The following is a 21608-nucleotide window of genomic DNA, read 5'->3' on the forward strand; positions in this document are numbered from 1 at the left end:
ACTGCAAACTTACTGTCACAAATAATGAAGGTCTGCAGAGAGACAATTTTATAGGGTTAAAATGGAAAAATTTCTATCTAAAATTCTATATCCAGCAAAAATGTTGCAAAACACTTTCACTTCCAAATTAGTTCAAGTTCAAACATCTTTAGGAACCAACTGAAAATGTGTACAACCATGAAGAAATAATAATTTTTTAAAATATATTCAACATCAGCTATACCATACACAATTTAACTCCTCTATGAATGTAAAAACATTAAAACCTTTCTTTGTACTATTGGAGTCTTGTTTTGGTGGAGTATAGCAGCTTGTTAGAATGAAAAATGAATTTTGTGTGCATTATAACTGAAATTTTCTCATGTGTTTCTTAATTTAGTAAAAATACAGTTTTAACTATGACTCCAGTATTTTTATTTTATTACCATCATAAAACATACAGTTGGGGAATTTCCTGACAGTCCAGTGGTTAGGACACTGTGATCTTGCTGTAAGGACCTGAGTTCAGTCCCTAGTTGGGGAACTGGGATCCCACAAGGCATGTAGCACAGCCAAAAATACAACAAAACAAAAATATTGTTGATCCTTGAACAACACAGGTTCAACTGTGCTGGTCCACTTACACACAGATTTTTTTTCAATAAAAATATTGGAAAATATTTTCGGAGGTCTGCAACAATTTGAAGAAACTTGTATATGAACTGCACAGACTAGAAATATTGAAAAAATTAGGTATGTCATGAATGTAATATATATTATACAATGTGTTATATATTGTATAGATTTACATAACAGTAGACTACTTCAAATTAAGTTCTGAGGGATCAAAAATTATACATGGATTTTCTACAGCAAGGGGCAGGTTGGTCAGCACCCCTAACCTTTGCACTGCTCTAGAATCAACTGCAATTTCACAGTCAATGTTAAACTTTTGAGCTAAATTTATACTTTCAATTATGTAACTTGTCTCATATTCAACAAAATGAGATTCCAAAATATTTTTTTTTACTGTGTGAACTGAATAAAAGAAACAAATTGTTATTAGAATTAACTGATTTCCTGGTTGATGCAGCTAAAGGCATTGATAAAAACTGGCCTCATTCAAACTCTTGGCAAAATTCTTCCAGTGAAACAACACAGTAACATTAGAATGGTGCACAAGAAAGCTTGAAGGAAAAATGAACAAAACTGTTTTAGAAAAACAGTGACTAAATAAAAGGATATGTGTCACAAACTGACATTTAAGCCCCCTTCTGCTGTCTTATATGTAAATTTATCATCTTTGGCTTAAGTCTTCTTAGGAAACTTACTTTTTAAAAAAACACTGAAGCTTCTTCAGCTAATCATGTCTTCTAATTTTCATGGGGTCAGTAATATCACCACTGCTCTTAAGGGATGTGGAAAATACTTCCTGTAAGGAACACACACACGATCAACTCTCTTTAAAAGAAACACAATTTAATCATCTACTATTTTATTAACTGTAAACTTTTCAGGTTTTCTGCCTCAGTGTTGCCCAAAAGATTCATTGCCAAATGAGAAAATGTTTAAGCCATAAAATAGCTGAAGGTTTAAACCATAGAGTTTGTGACAAAATCATCCTAGCTAGTGTTCAGGCTACTCTTTATGACACTGCACATGGGAGATCACTTATCTTCTGTTTCCCACACACATCTCATTACAACTGTTGTGTAACTGCCCACTGGTAGTCAGGAGCTGAAGGAATACAGCTCACACAAAGTGCCAGTCACTTGCTTCAGTCTGAAATCACTCTGCAAGGCCATTCCAGCTCCATTGCTCCTTGTGGGATCAAAGTCTCTCTCATCACTGCCTCACAGTTCACCTTGCACTTTCCCCACTTTCTTCCTAATAAAGGTGCACTCAAATATTCATCTCCAATCTGCTTCCCAGAGGTCTTGAACTAAGACCCAAGAGTCTTTCTAGGATCCAGCATGCCACATCTCTCAAAGGCTAAAAAGAAACTGTGCAGGTATAGGCTTGCCTGAGCTGAGAAGAAAATCTGGGCAAGTGTTCATGGAAGCTGCCATGCAGGATACTGAGGTGCAGAGAGATGTTTGGGTCAGTCAAGGCTGCCATGAGCACAAGAATACATAGGTGGTAGAGCGCTGAGATCTAGAGACACCTGCTGGGAGTTAGAAAGAGTAACATGCTTTCTACTTAGACTTATGAATTCAGTTTGCTGACTGCTGTACAGAGGATTTAGCAATCTTATGTGGAGAGGGAGAAGAATACAGATAGGTAATAATATAAGCTTACAGAAAGTAAGAGAATATTATCAAAGGATGCTATGTTTGGTTGTAAAGCTTTAAAGGGTGATTTTCTTTAAGCCTTGTGATGCTACAGTTAGCGTGAGAGAATGTGTCCTGTGTTTTCAGAAGCTATACTTGTTAGAAAAGAGGTATTCAGAAAAGGTCCCTCCTTGCGGCTATCAGTCAGAAAAGGTCTTTCCCTTGTGGCTATCAGAGATTAAGGCACCTCAGGTTTAAATAAGACACATCCCCACCCACAGTTTAGAAACTTTCACAGGATCTACACAGAGAAGAATTGCTCTGAGCAGGGATCTCTGCAAGCTTCTGTTTCAATTATCTGTTTCTAGGTAACAGATCACCTTCAAATTAGTGGCTTCAAACAGCAACAAATATCATCATGGCTCAAGAGTCTGGATGAGCTGAGTTCAGCCAGGTAGTTCCTTCCTTATGCGGTATGAGCTGTGGCTGCAGTCATCTGGAGGCTCAACTGGTCTGGAATGTCCAAGATAGCTCAGTGGAGGCTCAACTGATTTGGAATGTCCCAGATGGTGGCAGTTAGTGCTGCCTAAAGGCTGGGATTTTTTGTGGGGCTGTCAATCAGAGCACTTTGATCCTCCTTTATATGAAATCTTCAAGTGGTTCAGTTCACTTGGGCTTTCGTAAAAGTCTGGTAGTCTCAGGATAATCAGACTTTTTCTGTGGTGACTGGACCCTAAGAATACAAAATTAGAAGTAGTCATGTCCTTCTAAGTCTCAGGACAGGAGTAACATAATAAATAGCACTTATGTCACATTCTATTAAAGCAAACCATGGGGCCAGATCAGATTCAAGAGGAGGGGACCAAATGAGGAGACTGGCAAGAGTCATTCATTCCTGGTCACTGATGTAGAGATTGCCACAGTTTCCCAATCTTTCTATTTTCAAACTGAAATGTTCACAGTGGTTATCCTGTCCCTCTTTCTTCATTGGACATTATGTGTGAGTTTAGTCTCTGGATTAAGAGAGCCAGATCTGAAACTCATGCAGAAATTATCATGTGATGCTGAACTTTGAGACTAAGCCAAATGATAGGAATTCTGATCACCTACCTTAGGGAGGATATTTTGCACATTAAAAGAAGGAAGGTGAATATTTATCAAAGTAATGTATTAGATAATTTAATACATATTACAATGTCAATATAGTATAACATAAAATATATTCTATAATATATATACCTTAAATATATACTATACTATCATATACTATATATTAATATAAGTAATATTAAGAATATTTTAGAGATAATGTTCTTAAAATTGTTTGAATTCTGAAGAAAATTTTTAAGGTAAATTTTGTGAAGGAGCCTGAGCTTGTGTCTGATAGGAAATTGCTTTCTGACTTCAGACTACACTACAAAGCTACAGTAATCAAAATGTTAACCAAATTCGCAAGCCCATGTGCCTGACACACAGTGAGGCCCATCAATACTGAAGATTAGAGTTTGGAACAGAAAAGGGTTTATTACAGATTCATACAAGGAAATGGGTGGCTCATGCCCTAAGAACCCCAAAGTTACTGAAAGCTTTCAGCAAGTCCCTTTAAAAGCAAAAGCTGAGGGACGGGTGTGGTTGGTTGTTGCAGACTTCTCCATGTCAGAGTCTTTGTTCTTGAGGTCTGGTCGTAGTAGGTAATGATGTTCCTGTAAATTTCTACCAGATGACTGTTATTCTCTCTCCTGAACAGAAAGGGCGAAGTCCCAAGATGTGACTTTTACCCTCCAAGGTCCCAGTCCTGGCTCAGAGGAGACAGATCTCAGTTGGCAGCTCGTTCAGGGCCAGGTTCCCACATCCTGCCCAGCTGTCATCCCTGAGGGAACCAGGCACCCAACCCAAATGGCCCTTCGTCTTCTCAGGCTGCCCAAAGAGGGAGACCAGGGCTCACAGGCTGTAGCCCATGCAGACAGCCACTGCTATTAGGCTGCAGAGTCAGGGACAGGGGAGAGGCTCACTGCTGCCTCAAGGCCTGGGCCAAAGCCAGTGGCAGGCCTCAGGGAAAGGTCCTGGAGACCTGCAGCGTGTCGCCTCTAGTGTGTTCCCCGGGGCCTCTAGTTCACTCCCTGGCCCAAGGCTAGGTAAGCTGGAGGGCCTCCAGGAGAAGGCCTGAATCTGCCTCTTACCTCACTCTCCACCTGATGACCGCCATACTACCACCCCTTGACTGAATCATTGACAGTTACCAGTGGGCAGGGCCCACTGCAGTGCTGGCCAACAGCTGAGCAGGACAGCTAACGGTCGCTCGTTGACAGTTGGTTGCTTGTGGGTGTGGGGCATCGACCAAAGGCTGGGCGAGACCTAGTTGCCTAGTAACAGAGTGCAGAGTAATTAGGCATAGCAATGCTACCTGCTAAGGGCTGTGCTCTCCCTGTTCTGTTACAAAAACAGTATGGTATTGGCACAAAACCAGACACAAAGATCAATGGAATAGAGTAGAGAGCTAGAAATAAACCCACACATTTTCAGTCAATTAACCTATGACAAAAGAGGCAAGAATAGAAAAGGGGAAAAGACACACTCTTCAATAAGCAGTCTGGGGAATTTAGACAGTTACATGTAAAAGGATGAAATTAGAACATTTTCTCATACCATACAGAAAAATAAACTCAAAATGGATTAAAGAACTAAATGTAGTAAGACTGAAAACCATAAAACTCCAAGAATAAAACATAGAACACTCTTTGACATAAATTGTAGCAATGTTTTTAAAAAATCTGTCTCCTAAGGTAAAGAAAACAAAAGCAAAAATAAACAATGGGATCCGCATAGCAAAGAAAACCACTGACAGAATGAAAAGACAGTCTACCAAATGGGAGAAAATATTTGCAAATCATATATCTTATAAGGGGTTAATATCCAAAATATATAAAGAACTCATACTGTCTCACAACAAAAAGCATACAATTCTATTTTTAAATAGGCAGAGGAGTTGATAGGCATTCTTCCAAAGGAGACTTTCAGATGGCCAATAGACATGTGAAAAGATGCTCAACATTACTAGTAAAAGAAATGCAGATCAAATAATAAGTATCCCCTCACATCTGTCAGAATGGTTATTATCAAAGATACCACAAATAATAAATGTTGGTGAGAATGTGGAGAAAAAGAAACCTTTGGACACTGTTCGTAGAAATGTAAATTGGTATAGCCATTGTGAAAAACAAGATGGAGGCCCCTCAAAAAACTAAAAACAGAACTGCAATAAAGATCCAGCAATTCCATTCCATGGTACGTATCTGAAGAAAACAACACTAATTCAAAAAGATACATGCATCCTAATGTTCATAGCAGTATGAATTACCATAGTCAACAACAGATGATCAGTCCCTCAACTGATAAAGAAGATGTGGTGTGTATACACACACACCCCCACACACAAATGGAATATTATTCAGGCATAAAAATGCAATTTGGGGGGATTTGTCTGGCAGTCCAGTGGTTAAGACTTTGTGCTTCTAATGCAGGGGGCACAGGTTTACTCCCTGGTCAGGGAACTAAGATTTCACATGCCATCTGACCTCAAAAAGAGGAAAAAAAAAGAATGAAATGGACCTGGTAGGTATTACGCTTAGTGAAATAAGTCAGAGAAAGACAAATACTGTATCTTATCATTTATATATGGAATCTAAAAAATAAAAAGATGACTATAACGAAACAGAAACAGATACACAGATATAGAAAAAAAAAGTAGTAGTTACCAAAAGGGAAAAAGATAGGAGATACAGAGGTACAAACTATGTACAAAATAACAAGTGACAAGAATATATGCTAGAGCATAGGGAATAAGAGGGTTACAGGTGGGAAGGCCAGAGGTCCCCAAGTGGCAGGATAAAAACTGCAAGTGGCAGACGCTTTCTTTTTTTTTTTTTTACTTCTCTACACAAAATTAAAAGAGGCTTTTAATTCTGTGACACCTGGTTCTTCCTTGAGCTAACCAATGCTTTTTTTTTTTTTTTCATGGAAATTTTTTCTTAAGCTGTGTAATGAAACTATGTATTTGCTTTGGAATCTGCCTTTCTTCAAAATGGTTCTGCCTAAGACTAACTTTTTTTCTTTTCTCAAACCTTAGGCTGATAATGGCTCAACAAACCAGCATTCATGTCAATTGTATGGCCGGGGGATGACAAACCTCGTGCCATCCTATCTCAAAAATGCATACTGTGGGAAAGGGGCCTGGTAAAACTCCCTCAGCCTTGAGGTGTCTTTCTTATCTGATTAATAGCTTTCTAACAGACATAAAACACCTTGCTAAAAACTAGCAAAGGGGCATTCTTTCTGTCCCCTTTCTGTCTATGTCAGAAGCTTTCCCTATCTCTGTTATAGTTTAATAAAACTTTGCCACACAAAAAGTTCCAAGTAGTTAGGCCTCGTCTCTGACCCTGGATCGAAATCCTCTCCTCAGGGGATAGGATACGAATCCTGGCGTAACACAGGCTTGCAGCAACAACCTTTCAGGAATATACCCAATAGTTTATAATAACTTTAAATGAAATATAAGCTATAAAAACTTTGAATCACTACGCTGTACACCTGAAACTAATACTATCAATGAATTATATCTCAATTTTAAAAAGAGAAAAAAGATACAGATTAAAATTAGATAAGGGCCCCAGAGGAATCGGGTGGAGAGGGAGGTGGGAGGGGAGATCGGGATGGGGAATACTGTAACTCCATGGCTGATTCATGTCAATGTATGACAAAACCCACTGCAATGTTGTGAAATAATTAGCCTCCAACTAATAAAAATAATTGAAAAAAAAAATTAGATAAGGGGGACTTACCCAGCAGTCCACTGGTTAAGACTCTATGCTTCCAATTTATGAATTGGAGCAAACTCTCGGAGATGGTGAAGGACCAGGAAACCTGGCATGCTGCAGTCCATGGGGTCATAAAGAGTTGAACATGACTTAAGAGACTGGACAATAACAACAACTCCCAGCTCAGGGGAGATAGCTTTGATCACTGTTTCGGGAACTAAGATCCCATATGCCACACAATGCAGTGAAAAAAAATTAGCCAAGGAAAAGGAAGAATCTAGAAGAACCATCAATGCAGATTTTGTCCTCTCCCCGTGAACTGATACAGACATTTAATTCTAGCAACAATGACAGACAACACGCACAAAGTATTACCAATCCACAAAGTTCATCTGAGCCAGGTGTCCAGAGTTTTTATTTGGGATCAGTCACTTAGAAAAGGAGTGACATGGCTGACCTTATTACTTCGTCTCTGGACTAAGATGTCAAACTGATGTCAAGTGTACCAAAGCCCTATGTAAAAAATGAGCTTTTATCAGTCAGTATATTCCAAAAACTTAGAGGTTAACTCCTGGGAGCCTGGCAAGGGTCAAACCTTTCTTTGGGACATGCAGATTTTAAGACAACCCAGGCCTACTGAATTTATCCTTTACTCCAGAGAAGCAAGCACATTCTTTCTTGCAATCCAGAAATTGATGGGGCCTAACAACAACAGGGGTAGCATTAGCAGTGACAACACTTACCACGCACTCACTACAGGTGCTATAAACACGAGAGCAACTGAGGATGCAGACATAGGACAGTTAATCTCAGGTCTGGCTAGAGCAGCCTTCATGTACCCAGGAGGAAGTGGAGCCAGCACGTCCATGGCAGGCATTTGTGAAGTATACTAAAAAATGTTTAAAATGGCTATAGAAAGGGCTCCAAGCCTGGCCTTGTCATAGAGGGCACTTCTAGTATGTCACCAGGAACTGCCAATCTCCCCCCAGGGGGCCTATGAGTGTGGTGATCATAGAAGCCTGTTGCAGTGTGATCCCCCCATGCCAAACTCACAGGGTTAAGGCAACACGAGTGAATGGCACAGAAACGTTTATAGCTGTAAATGCTTACATTTAACAAGAGGAAAGATTTTAAGTCAACAACCTAACTTTATCTCTTAAATATCTGGAAAAACAACCTAAACCCAAAGCTAGCAGAAAGAAGGAAATAATATAGATTAGGGAAAGTTGTCTAAGAAATACAGTACAGGAACTCAATATCATTTCTCTTCCCATTAGAAACTCAGCAGTGTGCACTCAGTCTTAGAACATTTTTCCAGGCAATGAGGTATAATTCTAGACAAACTAACCTGAATAAGAAATATTTATTTCATTTTTCTGGTTAAGTCTGGTGTTGAGGTTGGAAGAGGCCACAGTCTTTTTTAGTTCAGTTACCAGGACTGAAAACTCAGCGGAGAACAGGCCTTTCCCATTTGCTCTGTTATTTTCAGAGTGTGGCTTTAAATTATGTCTTTGGAGGTCCAGCTTGCTTCAGGTTCTGGGACCATCCTGCATCTTTACAAACCAGATGGACAACTCTGGCAACACTGTTCTTGATGAGAACATGTGAGGAACTTCCTGTTTCTGTGAAATGAGAAAGGAACAAGCAGCTCAATTAAGAAATCAGAAAGTGATTTGATTCTATTTTCAGTATTCTGAGGGACTAAATGGAAGGACAGCCCATCTCCTATAGAGTGCTTAGTCACTCAGTCAAGCCTGACTTTTTGTGACCCCATGGTCTGTAGCCCGCCAGGCTCCTCTGTTCATGGGGATTCCCCAGGCAAGAATGCTAGAGTGGGTTGCCATGCCCTCCTCCAGGGGATCTTCCCAATCCAGGGATCAAACTCAGGTCTTCCCCATTGCAGGTGAATTCTTTACTGTCTGAGTCATTAGGGGAGCAACAGTGAAAAATTTTCTTTAAAATAAATGATTATTCTAAGTAATCAAATATAGAAGAAAAAGGCAAGAACAAGTAATTTTTAAGAATTGAGAGAACGAAAATATGAAAGAAGATAATAATGAGAAGCTGAGTAAGAATTTATAGTAACTTCAGAAGCACCCTAAAAGTTGGTTGAATGATACAGTTCTAATCAAAAGTCATTATATATTATACTACAACAGAAGTCAAATTGTCAAAGCAGAGAAATTATGCACCTTAATGGAAAATTTTACTAATCATTAATTATGGATACAAGCAAACAGCAAGCATAACATCTATCTCTGGAAGGGTCCAAACTACCATATACACCTCCAAAAAACAGACTTTTGTTCTAGGATGTATTCTGGTTTCAGAGTTAGAGATGAGTGTTCACTGTGCGTGACGGACATGTGCTGTACTAGTCAGTTCTAGGGAGCCATTTAAGTCTAGAGCTTCTTATTTTTACGCGTTCCATCAGTCACGCAGAGAAGGAACCTACAAGACTGACTTCTGTTCTCTTAAGTTTTGCTCTATAATCAGTAAATTTCAAACTTCTTCACAATAAGCAATGCAAAAATTTGGATACAAAACATTCTCAGATGAGAACTTCTTTGGTTATCTTTGTACTTGGAAATTTACATTGAGGGTTACAGAGCTGCTGTTAATTCTTTTCATTTTGCAGGGATCTGCATAAAATGAACTGTGTACTGAGAGTAGCAGAGGAATGAGTCAGTATATGTCAGATCACTCCCAGAGGCACTCCACAGACACCATATTGTACAAGTTCCACATTGTGGAACTTGGCTTCTTTTAGGTCACCTGGTCAAAGACAATAACATGCTACTGAGCAAGCATGAAAGGATGTTGGGCTCCAATGAGAATGTTTTGATACTCACCTTTATGAACTATCCTCTGGACTCATAATTCTTCACAGTTTCAAACTTCTTTTTGTACATTTCCCAGCTCTCTGTTTCTGATCCATATTGAGGACCAAAAAGGCATGGAAAGCAGTTAGGAAAAAACGCTAGAGGCAGAAAACGTGAAAGATGGAATGATCTAATTTAGAGCAAATTGGAAATAGAAATGATACAATCAGTTTGCATCTGATGAAATTCAAGCATGTTTCAATATATGCATTACAACAGACTTCAATTGTTGTAGCCACGCTTTCCGGGAAACAGACTCACTCAGAAGGACAATGCAGATAGTGGAGTGCAGTTTATTACACCGGCGGGCCCAAGGCAGAGTCACCTCTTAGTCAAGGACACCGTCCAGCATTTGTGAAAATCTTTTATACCCCATGTGTACATGTCCAAACCCACCACCTACCCCATGTGTACGTGTCCAAACCCACAACCTCAATTCCCTTGAGACTTACATAAACAAAGGTAGGGTAAATACAACTACAATAACCCCATCATTCACGTGTTATGTGTTCAAACAGTCAATAATCAAAAGCCCTCGGTTACATTCCAACCAGTTAATAACCGATAAGCCTGTGATTACATTTCCATAGATACTGTCCAGAGGCAGGGGTGATTAGTGTCTGTTTTCTCTTCTTCAAGATTCCCCTGCCCAGAGGGGGGTCTTATCCTTCCATTGTCATTCCCACAGGCGCTAAGCACAGAGTTCAGAGGCGCACGATCAGCATGGACAGGCCTGAGATGGAGTCCAGGCCCTATGAATTCCTTCTTCACAATGAGGCAGAAAATTATGAACAATGGGGACAAATTAGAGGAAGCATGCAGAGATGCACAGATGTGCCAATGGCCCTTGATATCCAAATTTTCAGACTTGGACTATATATACTATCTTCTCAAAAGAACACAAAAAGCTCAAACATATACAAAAGTTTTATATAAGTAAGATTAAAATATATTCAAGGAAATGAAGAGAAAAAATTTTTTAAATCTGTGAAAGGAATATAAAAGCATGATATAAAAGATACAATCAATATAAAAGATACAATAATGATCAAAAATTTAAAATTTAACAATATTTATAATTACCTATGTTAAAAATAACCCATAAAACAATAAAAATTACAACTTGTATCAAGTGAAAGCTATATTCACTTACCATTAAGAAGCTCTTACGTATCAATTAAAAAAGTGTGAAAGTGCAAGTGTTAGTCACTTCGTTGTGTCAGACTCTTTGCAACCCCATGGACTGTAGTCTGCTAGCCTCCACTGTCCATGGAATTCTTCAGGCAATAATACTGGAGTGGGTTGCCATTGCCTTCTCCAGGGGATCTTCCCAACCCAAGGACTGAACCTGGGTCTCCTGTACTGCAGGCAGATTCTGTATTCTCTGAGCCACCAGGGAAGCCCATAGATAAAAAGATGAACATTATATATGAAACCATTATATTTTCCCTCCAAAACCTGTTTCTCCAACAATTATCCCAGACTCAATGAATAGCAGTTTCATCATTCCAGTTAGATTGGGCCAAAAAACATCAAGCAGTTATGAAACTTTTGTTTCTCTCATGCTTGTTTCAGGAAATCCTATTTACTCGATACTTAACAAAATCTACAGAGTATATGTGCAATACATACTGTCTGTTTGGTGTTCTAAATGAATCTGGGAACAACAGAGTTCAAAATCTTGGTACTTGTTGGCTTCAGCATAACTAGAAAGACTTATCACTTGCTATTTCCAGAAAACATCTCCATCTTACCATATTTCAAGCTTTCTTTCCATTAGCTAGAGCTTAGAAAACATTTGTGGATTTTGAATTCATATTTATATAGCTCCAAAAATTCAGTTGGATTGGAGTGCTGTGATTCATGGGGTCACAAAGAGTAGGACACGACTGAGCAACTGAACTGAACTGGAGTGAACCTAGTATCCATAATGAACACTAAACTTTGAGAACTATTTGCATAAATGATAATCTCAATTTCACAACAACTAGAAAACAAAAATTACTCCATATTATGATTAATTTGGTTCTTGCTTATGAACTAGATATTTTATCATGGAGCCCATGATACTTGGCTTAGTTTTCCATAGAGATCGAACTTATGTGTCAAATGTCATGCAACACTATTCAGATTTTGAATTTAAAATCTAAGGGGATTCAGCACAAGAAAGAACATTTGGGACAAAGTAAATCATTCAACTGGGATGAATCATATATATCTATATATAATACATATAATTACAGTGAGTTAATAAGTATTTTAGAGAAATGCATTTAAAATGTTTATCCCATATAAATACTTTCAAAATAAAATAAAGCAAAACATATTAAAAAATTAATTAAGATGTAGAAGAAAGAGTTGTCAAGTAGGTCACTTACACTGTTATTTAATTTTTCTTGCCAGTCTTTAACCTCAAGTCACATGCTTATTATAATTTTTGAGAGCTTTGATGTTTGTTTCTCAAAGCATTCAGTCCAGTATCTTAATAATGGCCATGACAACTTAAGAACTTATTCTAGACTTTTTTCTACAGACTCTGTCAACTGAATGAAATGTCAAACGAATCCTCTCATGATCTCACTCCCTGGGATATGGCTGCCAGTATCACAATAGCCACTATATTCAGAGGCCAGCATCAGCAGGTCTGATTCACAGATTTCTGGCTAATAATGGGGGAAGACACCATGAACGCAAAGAAGTTATAAGAAGTTATAAATTAACCTATCAAAATTACTGGGTGATTTAGTCTTTACATAGTTGCTATTTATCATAGAATCCATCTCATTTCTGACAATCTCAACTAATGTTCACTAACTCTTACAATATTATCTCTAAACTCCCAGGCCAACCTTTTCTCTAACAACCACCTTTTCAGCTATAGGCAATCCTAGGTCATCTTCTCTGCCCCTACAGAATATGTAATATTAAGTAACATTTAATATACTTACTGGGCTTCCCAAGAAGCTCAAATGGTAAAGAATCTGCCTGTAATGTGGGAATCCTGGGTTCAACCCCTGGGTCAGGAAGATCCCTTGAAGAAGGACATGGCAACCCACCCCAGTATTCTTGCCTGGAGAATTCCATGGACAGAGGAGCCAAGTGGGCTACAGTCCATGGAGTCGCAAAGAGTCAGACACCACTGAGTAACACTTTCACATTCAATACACTTAATAGCCGCAGCTACCTAAATCCTTTTCCCCAGCACAGAATGAAGAAATTCTTATTCAAGTAATTCAGCAGAATTGACAGAACTGTTCTAAATTTGGGGGACATCTCCAAGAACAGCAATCAGAGAGTGACTTAGAGTACTAGGATCAAAACCAAGGTTACAATAACTGCTGCTGCTGCTAAGTCACATCAGTCGGGTCTGACTCTGTGGGACCCCATAGACAGCAGCCCACCAGGCTCCCATCCGTGGGATTCTCCAGGCAAGAATAGTGGAGTGGGTTGCCACTTCCTTCTCCAGTGCATGAAAGTGAAAAGTCAAAGTGAAGTCGCTCAGTCATGTCTGACTCTTCGCAATCCCACAGTCTCCTCTGTCCATGGGATTTCCCAGGCAAGAGTACTGGAGTGGGTTGCCATTGCCTTCTCCCAACAATAACTACTGGAGAGGAAATGTAGAAAGGGAACCCTCTTGCAGAGTTGGCGGAATGTAAATTAATACAGCCACTATGGAGAATAGTATGGCGATTCCTTGCAAAACCAAGAATAAAACTACCATATGATCCAGCAATCCCACTACTGGGCATATACCCTGAGAAAACAATAATTTAAAAAAACACATGTACCCAGTGATCATTGCAGCACTATTTTTTTTCTTTTTTCTTTTAAATTTTATTTATTTATTTATTTTTCCATTTATTTTTATTAGTTGGAGGCTAATTAATTTACAATATTGTAGTGGTTTTTGTCATACTTTGACATGAATCAGCCATGGATTTACATGTATTCCCCATCCCGATCCCCCCTCCCACCTCCCTCTCTACCCGATCCCTCTGGGTCTTCCCAGTGCACCAGGCCCGAGCACTTGTCTCATGCATCCAACCTGGGCTGGTGGTCTGTTTCACCCTTGATAGTATACTTGTTTTGATGCTGTTCTCTCGAAACATCCCACCCTCAACTTCTCCCACAGAGTCCAAAAGTCTGTTCTGTACATCTGTGTCTCTTTTTCTGTTTTGCATATAGGGTTATTGTTACCATCTTTCTAAATTCCATATATATGTGTTAGTATACTGTATTGGTCTTTATCTTTCTGGCTTACTTCACTCTGTATAATGGGCTCCAGTTTCATCCATCTCATTAGAACTGATTCAACTGAATTCTTTTTAATGGCTGAGTAATATTCCATGGTGTATATGTACCACAGCTTCCTTATCCATTCTTCTGCTGATGGGCATCTAGGTTGCTTCCATGTCCTGGCTATTATAAACAGTGCAGCACTATTTAAAATAGCCAGAACATGGAAGCAATGCAGATGTCCATCGATAGATGAAGATAAAGATGATGTGGTACATGTATACAATGGAATATTACTCAGCCATAAAAGGAACACATTCGGGTCAGTTCTAGTGACGTGGATGCACCTAGAACCTGTTATACAGAGTGAAGGAAGTCAGAGAAAAAGAGCTACTGTATATTATTAACACATATATATGGAATCTAGAAAAATGGTACTGATGAAACTATTTGCAAGACAGGAATAGAGATGTAGATAAAGAGAACAGAGGGCTTCCCTGATAGCTCAGTTGGTAAAGAATCCACCTGCAATGAAGGAGACACTGGCTTGATTCCTGGGTGGGGAAGATCTGCTGGAGAAAGGATAGGCTACCCACCCCAGTATTCCTGGGTTTCCCTTTGGGCCCAGCAGGTAAAGAATCCGCCTGCAATTCGGGAGACCTGGGTTCGAACCCTGGGTTGAGAAGATCCCCTGGAGAAGGGAAAGCCTCCAGTATTCTGGCCTGGAGAATCCCACGGACTGGATAGTCCATGGGGTCATAAAGAGTCGGACATGACTGAGCAACTTTCACCTCACTTAAGAGAACAGACTTGTGGACACAGCAGGGGAAAGAGAGGGTAGGACGAATTGAGAGAGTAGCGCTGAAACATATACATTACCGTATGTAAAACAGATAGTAGAAAATTGCTGTGTAACACAGGGAGCTCCCCCTGGTGCTCGGTGGTAACCCAGAGGCCTGGGACGGGGTGGGAGCTGGACGGGAGGTTCAAGAGGGAGGATGCGCATGTATACTTACCGCTGATACACACTGTTGTATGGCAGACATCAACACAATATTGTAAAAAAGGATCCTCCAATTAAACTAAAAAAAACAAAGGGTAGTAGGAATTCTTGTTATTTTCCTTCAAATAGTACAAGTTACTGTTTATGTTTCTTCAAGAAGAGCTGATATACAACTGCAGTCTGCTCTAGGCATAATTATCAAATTTTAGGATTTTCTTAAAGGTACGCAACTTTATAAAATGCATCAACATATAAATCTACTGAAAGAATACTAAAACAAAATATATATGCTTTATAAATGAAAAATTTTATTACAAAATAAAAATAATTGAGTAAATAGGTGTGTGTCATATATTACATAATCTTAGGTTCCATTGCAAAATGGTAACATGGGTACCCTGTTCAAAACTCAAAGAAAAGATTACTGAAAATACTAAAATATAAAGATTTTACCTTTAAAATGTTTATTACTTAGAAAATATAATAGAGGTAATAGTGATATTTTTAAGTTGTAAAATTAAGTTGTAAATTTTTAAGTTGTAAAAACTACTATTTAGGCATTATAATTTAAATAAAATAATGAATAAAATACTAAACTCTTGTGACTTCTTGATTGATCATTGATTTTTTGGCTTACCTTCCTGCAAATTTACTAGGTCATCACAATTCATAGCTTTACCAACTTTACTTTCATATGGATATAACTGAAAGCAACATAAGGTAGTTTTAGTAAACCTAAGATTGTACCTAATATCTAACTTTGAAAAGGATCTTTCTGCTACTAGAACTGTTACTGGAGCTGTGATGAGTATTTTTTTGGTGGTGACAACCCTGGAACATATTTCTGATAAATTATTTTGAAGGATAAACTATAGTTCATGTAAAGTTGTTAAGTCTGACATAACACTTTTTCTGGAAAGATTTAACTCTTTATACAAGTGAGTTTCTTGTCTGAATTGAAAGGTTATGCAATAGCAATTTAATGAACTACAAGGAAAAATTAATTTTCAAGGTGCCTTCTGAATAATTGGTTTATGCCAAGTTTCATATAAAGATAGTGCTTTTTTCTGTTAAATTGTGTGATTTTTAATTTAATTTCTATCTTTAAGCCTATGGGCACTTGCTTTGTAATGACTCAGCAATTTCCAAAATCAGAATAATACTAATAACTTTCTGATATGTTTTATTGCAATGTCCATGTATATGATGTTATTTTATAACAATTTACTGACAAAGTTTACAGGCTGGGCATCTGCAGTACCTGTCCCAGTGCTCAGCATCAAGAGTTAATCATTGTAAACTCTTAGAGATGAGGTCTGGAAGCAAACCGCCTACCACCCAGGTCCCTGTGCTGTCCCATTTGAAAGCTGTGCCCCTTTTACTCTCTTGGGGCTGTGCCCACCGCCACTTCTGCTGCTGCTTTGGGGCCTCCCATCTTAGGGCCCCTGTACACATACAGAAACAACCAGTAGGCCAGGTACTCAGGGACATTGTACCTGCCTTGCTCACTGGCTGCAATCAGCAACCACCATTTATTGCTGCTCCTGACTCTGTGGGTTAGTTGGGCTCACCTGAATAGTTTTTCTCTGTATGGTGTGAACTGTGACTGCAGTCATCGTAAGGCTCAACTGGTCTGGAATATCCAAGATGGCTCACTGGGGGTTCAACTGATTTGGAATGTCCCTGATGGTGGCAGTTGGTCTATGCTATTGGCTGGAATCTCGGGTGAGGCTGTCATTTGATGCATTTTGCGTCTCCTCCATGTGGCCTCTCCAGGTGGCTCACGTAGGTTTCCTTAAAAGTATTGTAGTTTCAGGATAATCATACATCTTCCTTATGGTGGCTGGACCCTGGACCCTGGCAGTATACAGTTGGAAGCTGTCAGGACTTTTTAAGGCTTAGGACAGTAGTTAGTCCAAATGTACTTCTGTAGTTTTCTGCTATTTAAACAAGTCACAAGACCAGTTTAAATTTAAAAGGAGGGGACTAAAAGAGGCACACTCTAGGAGTTGTTCATTAGTGGCTATCAGTGTAAGAGACAACCACAGCCAACCAGTCTTTCTCTTTCAAAATGGGGAATGTTCACTGTGGTTGTTCTGTCTCTGTTCTTTCACTGAACGCTGGATTTTGGAGGCAGGTAAGTTGTAATTTTTAGTTCACAGGTCTCTGAATTAAGAGAAGGTATATCTGAAACTTACATAGAAACAATGATGAAATCCTGACCCTTCAGCTTTAGGTCAAAATGACAAATTTTGGTTGCCTCCTCTTGGGAGGGAGTGAGGATATTTTGCATGCTAAGTTAAAGGAGGTAATACTTGTGGCCATATAAGTAGACCAGGCAAATTTAATTATTTTTCAAAAATATTTTCTATCTTATCAGAACCTTTGAACACTGCTATATTATGACTACTATTACATTAAAAATTACCCCAAACTCATGATTTGAAAAAAAATATACAGGTTTGCTATCTCATAGATTTCGTAGCTCAGAAGTCCAGGAACAATTTAACTGGGTCCTTTGCTTCAGTGTTTCTCATATATTGTAATGAAGTTGTCAGTCAAGGCTAGAGTTCATTGAATGTTCACCTAGACAAGGATGTACTTCCAGGCTTACTCAAGTTATTGGCAGAACTCATTTTTTCACGTTTTCTTCCTTGTTGGCCATCAGGTAGACCCTCAGTTTCCCTGTCACGTGGCACTCTCCCCTCAGTGCAGCTCTCAACATGAGCAGAGTACTTCATCAAAATTAACAAGGAAGAACATCTACTAGTATGAGATTTTCATCTTTGTTACATAATAACATAAGTGACACCCTGTCACTTTTGCCATAGTCTATGTTAGAGGCAAGTCACAGATCCTGTGACCACACTCAAGGGAATTGCACAAAGGATGACCATATAGGTGTTGGTATAAATAGGGACTGTCTTCAAGTCTGTCTGCCACATGACGTCCCTCACTGAGGGATAATTAGACTTTTGTACCATACATTTAAGACCTGAACATATGACTTATTTCAGCTAATGGATGTGAATTATGTGCTCCTTTGAAGAAGGTCTTTAAGAATCATCATCATTTACCACTTTCTCTTTTTTTTCCTTCCCGCTAAGTCTAGCAATATCCCAGATAACCCATCAACCTGAATCCCGGAGCTGATGCACTCTAGGTATGTAAACGGAATAAGAAATAAACTCTTTGTTGCAAGTCACTAAGATTTTGGGGGAGGTGTTTATCTGCAACATAACTTAGTTGAAGCTGACTGACACAGCTGATCCAAGAGAGACATCCCTGGAGGAGAAGCATCCTCTGGCTAGGAACAGAGGAGAGCTACTACTTTCCAAGACCAGGAGGGATGTGGGAAGTTGGGGAGAGACAGAAAGCGTGAACACATTGGCCCACTCTCTGATCTTGGCCTGAGGCTGCCCCTTGACAGAAAAGGACTGAAAGTTAGAGCCTAGCAAATGCTAAATAAACCTTCTGGGACAGATGAAGGAAGGAAGAATATTATAGGGGAGCTGAGAGGAAATGACCAGAGAGGAAAAAGGAAAACCAAAGAGTGATGGGATGGAAAAGAGTGATAATGGAATGAATATACAATCACACTGAAAGACTTTTCTCAGTGTTGCATTAATTTAAGGTTAGTATCTATCAGATTTGGAAAATAAGACTCTTACATGTGACACAAAAAGAGAGATATGTAATTGCCATGAAACAGGGTATGGTGATATGATGTATTGAAATGACTAGTCAATAGAAAGTAAAGCTGTAGAAAGGAGTTCTAGACCACTTTTTAAAAAAGCTTGGGAAGAGATGCAATGATTACCCTTGGATAATTCTGAGACTGGAGAGAAAAATAAAATGATTGGTTTGCAGACAATTTTGTGTGTTAGAAGATGCAACATGAATGAATTCCATTCCTGAACACCTCTATTTTTTTCTTGAAGAAACAAAGTAGGCCATCTGCTAGATAAGGTAGAAATAATGTCTTAGAAATCAAATTGAAGAGCAAGTATGATAAAAGTAGGTTACTGTGACATGTGGAAAGTTAGGAAGATGTACTCAAGAAATGTAATGTCAGAATATAAAATAACAAATGTGGAGCAGTAGGGTAAAAGATAGTATTTGGAGGGTAGCCACAAGAGTGGGAAGCTGAAGGTGAATTGAGACAAAGATCATTGAAACTGAGCAGAAAGATAAGGATTCAGATTCACTTTCAACAACACTGATATTAGTAATGCTAGTATTATTAATAATAGCAAATACTACTGAATGCTGGCTCTGATGCCAGGCACTATGCAAAGAGATTAACATCTATTATTTAAGTCTTCATAATGTCTATAAAATTAATATTATCCACATTTTACAAATAGTGATAGTGAAAGTAGCTCAGTCGTGCCTGACTCTGAGACCCCATGGACTATGCAGTCCATGGAATTCTCCAGGCCAGAATACTGGAGTGGGTAGTCTTTCCCTTCTCCAGGGGATCTTCCCAATCCAGGCAGTGAACCCAGGTCTCCCACACTGCAGGTGATTTTACAAATGAAGACACTGAAATTCAGAGACATGACATAATTTACCCAAAGTCATAAAGATAGAAAATAAAGAACTGGGATTTGATGACAAGTCTGTTTGATAGATATGAAGTGTTAACACTATCCTTCTTTCTAACATTAGCTTACTTTGGGTGAAATGGGTCTACTGGGCTAGTTTAGGAATGACAGAAAACTTGTTGATGGAAATAACGCAGATATTACTTTTATAGACATTATAAGAACTTAAATAATGTTAATCTCTTTGCATAGTGCCTGGCATCAGAGCCAGCATTCAGCAGTATTTGCTATTAATAATACTAGCATTACTAATATCAGTGTTGTTGAAAGTGAATCTGAATCTTATCTTTCTGCTCAGTTTCAATGATCTTTGTCTCAATTCACCTTCAGTTTCCCATTCTTGTGGCTACCCTCCAAATACTATCTTTTACCCTACTGCTTCACATTTGTCATTTTCTATTTTGCTTTCAGGGCTTTCTTTAAACTCTCTTGCAGTGCATGTCTGTTGGTGATAAATTATTTCAGCTTTTGTGGTTTTGAAGACATTTTCATTTAACCTTTGTTTTTAAAATATATTTCTAATGGGCCAAGAATTCCATACGGAAAGTTTTCTTTCTTTTAGTAATGTAAAGAAGTTACTCCACTGTCTTCTGGTTTGCATTATTTCCACCGACAATTTTCTGTCATTCCTAAACTTGCTCATCAGTACATAACATGTTTTTATTCTCTTTCACAGTCATTCTGCCTATATATCCAATGTTCTTTTCTCTTGTTGAATACTCCTAAATTAGTTCTTATTGCCAGTCATGCAAGATTGACAAAACAACCCAACACTAAGAAGCCATTCAGAGAAAGCATTTCTATTATCTCCAAACTCATCCAATTGTATATATTAAATAAGTACAGTTTTTTTTTTTTTGAGTCATACACAAATAAACTGGTCTTAGGGAAAAAACACTATTTTTCATTTCTCTTTTGCAAAGAAGTAATATCTCATTAATACTTACCCTAGATCAGTATCAAGGGGGGAGTATCAAGAAAGATAGGATATAAGGGAAGAGAAATTAAATGTATTGATGGTAACTTTTATGTCATTTATAAGGTAAATAACAGTTGACCTTATTTAATAAAACTGTCATTTTGGGAGTAGTCACACTATCAACACTATTTTACAAATAAAGAAAGCTGGATCCCGAAAGGTTGAATGATCTATTCAGGGTACACACCCAGTGACTTGCAGAGCTATGACTTGAACCCAGCTGTGCCAATGGAAACACTTAAGCCCTTAACTCTTCTCCAAAGGTTACTGTGGGCTCTAAGGACAGGTAATGTGTTCACAAGTCACTGCTACCAGATCCCCTGATTCACAGACAGCCTCTGCCCTGCTCACCCTCTGCCTTATTCATCTCCCTAATTCTCTTCTCATTTTCTCATAGCACCTGTCTGGTCTAAGAAAACAACAACTATCACCTGCATGAGTGCTGTCAAGAATCCTGACTCCCCCCAAGGAGTCTGAAGGGTCAGGTTTCAACCAAATATTCCATACAGAGAAAAGGACTAACTAGGATTTTGTACAAGTGTAGCAACAACCACATGTAGAGTAACAAGCTGGACCAGCTGGAGATAGGCCACTGCTACACATTTAACCTCTCCTGGCCTCAGTTTCCTCTGGGTCTTCTGAGAAATGCAGAAGAAAACAATGCACCCTAATTTGTTGTGGGTTCAAATCTGTCTCTGTGCTTTAACATTTGTGACCCTAGGCAAATCTCTCCTCTCAGAGTCTCATGCCTTTGCACACTGCTCTGAGCCACAAGTGAAAGGTATCAGGAGTACATTTGAAATTCCTATGCAAAGTGCTAAATGGAGATAAGTAGTCA

General features: G+C 38.7%; 1 long non-coding RNA gene across 1 annotated transcript; it reads right to left on the reverse strand.

The window, feature by feature from the left end:
• Positions 1–1310: 1310 nt before the first annotated feature.
• LOC136156291 (uncharacterized) lies at positions 1311–16984 on the reverse strand. The gene is made up of 6 exons (XR_010660926.1): positions 16756–16984; positions 15198–15263; positions 9916–10043; positions 8412–8685; positions 2630–2982; positions 1311–1411 (listed from the first exon to the last, which is right to left on the reverse strand). It is a non-coding gene; the product is annotated as an uncharacterized lncRNA (long non-coding RNA).
• Positions 16985–21608: the final 4624 nt, after the last annotated feature.

Source organism: Muntiacus reevesi, chromosome 1 (assembly GCF_963930625.1).
Source record: "Muntiacus reevesi chromosome 1, mMunRee1.1, whole genome shotgun sequence".
In the NCBI taxonomy this organism is placed as follows: domain Eukaryota; kingdom Metazoa; phylum Chordata; class Mammalia; order Artiodactyla; family Cervidae; genus Muntiacus; species Muntiacus reevesi.